The sequence below is a fragment of the Myodes glareolus genome, chromosome 9 (genome assembly GCF_982192425.1).
Source record: "Myodes glareolus chromosome 9, mMyoGla1.1, whole genome shotgun sequence".
Lineage (NCBI taxonomy): Eukaryota > Metazoa > Chordata > Mammalia > Rodentia > Cricetidae > Myodes > Myodes glareolus.
Window position 1 is genome coordinate 13,522,541 of NC_142034.1, and position 1,308 is coordinate 13,523,848.

The 1,308-nt window shown below is 46.1% G+C and overlaps 1 pseudogene; it reads right to left on the minus strand.

Moving 5' to 3' along the window:
- Positions 1 to 330: 330 nt before the first annotated feature.
- Positions 331 to 824, minus strand: LOC148120767 (large ribosomal subunit protein uL15 pseudogene; annotated as a pseudogene).
- Positions 825 to 1,308: the final 484 nt, after the last annotated feature.

The window sequence follows — 1,308 nt, forward strand, 5'->3', positions numbered from 1 at the left end:
TCCCATTCAATTGTTCCCCAATTTGCTCAGGAGATCTGGTCTCTTTCTACTTCCCATGTAGATTAGATCCATGTATGTCTCTCTTAGGGTTCTCATTGTTGTCTAGGTTCTCTGGGATTGTGATTTGAAAACACAGATATTTACATTACGATTCATAATAGTAGCAAAATTACAGTTATGAAGTGACAACGAAAATAATTTTATGGCCGAGGGTCACCACAACATGAGCAACTGTGTCAAAGGGCAGGATTAGAAGGCTGAGATCCATTGCTTTAGATGCTACTCAGACATTTCTTTTTTCTTTTTCTTTTTTTTTTTTTTTTTGGAAAATGTTAGCATTTAATTGTCCTCCCTGAATGGCTTCAAGCCACCAGAACACAGGCACCTCCAACACCCTTTATCTTCTCTTCAGCTCTTCTGCTGAAAAATTTGGCTTTCACGATGACAGGCTGCTTAGGGAGCTTTCCCTTGCCCAGAACTTTGTAGTAGCCCGATCGCACGACGTCAATGATGGGAGCAACTCCAGTCTTGTTCTTGGCTGCGTTAACCCGGGTCTGCTCACTGACCAGCGTCCACAGTTTATCCAGGTTGACAGTCGGGCAGAAACTCTGGTTCCTCTTTAAGTGGTAATGCCTCATACCAACTTTCCTGAAGTAACCTGGATGATATTTGTCGAAATTGATCCTATGATGATGCATGCCTCCAGCGTTCCCGCGTCCTCCTGGATGCTTGCGATGTTTACCGTTGCGGCCATGGCCGTGGCTCACGTGGCCCCGGAGTTTCCGGGTCTTCCTCAGTCTGGATGGCATGGCGGTGGCAGAAAGGAAAGAGGGAGGAACTCGCGAAGTATCGCGAGGTAGCAAGTGTGGGGGCGGGACGATTGCCTCAGACATTTCTTTGAAAGTGACTTCATATTCATTTCTGTGTGGTTGCAGGTGGAAAACTGCAAAGGAGGAAACTCATAAGGACAAAAACAAGAACTAACCATTTTCAGTAAGATTCTGGGTCCTGTTTCAGTGGACAGCTCTGAACTTGAACCTCCATCTCTGCTGTTTGAGATTCGGGGAGATGAGACGGTTAGGGGAGTGTTGAATCTGCTCTCAATCTCAGGCCAAGCTTTCTCCTTTCCTGAGACCCAGGGGATGATGGGAAAGGAGAGGAGACCTGGGTTCTGTTCCTTACACACTTCAGTCATCTCTCCCTCTCTCTTCTGAATTTCTCCCACTCATACATCGGAGACCAGTGTAGGTGAGAGTTCAGACTCAGATTTCGGTGATCATGGCAAGTTCTAAACCCATTTTCCCTAAT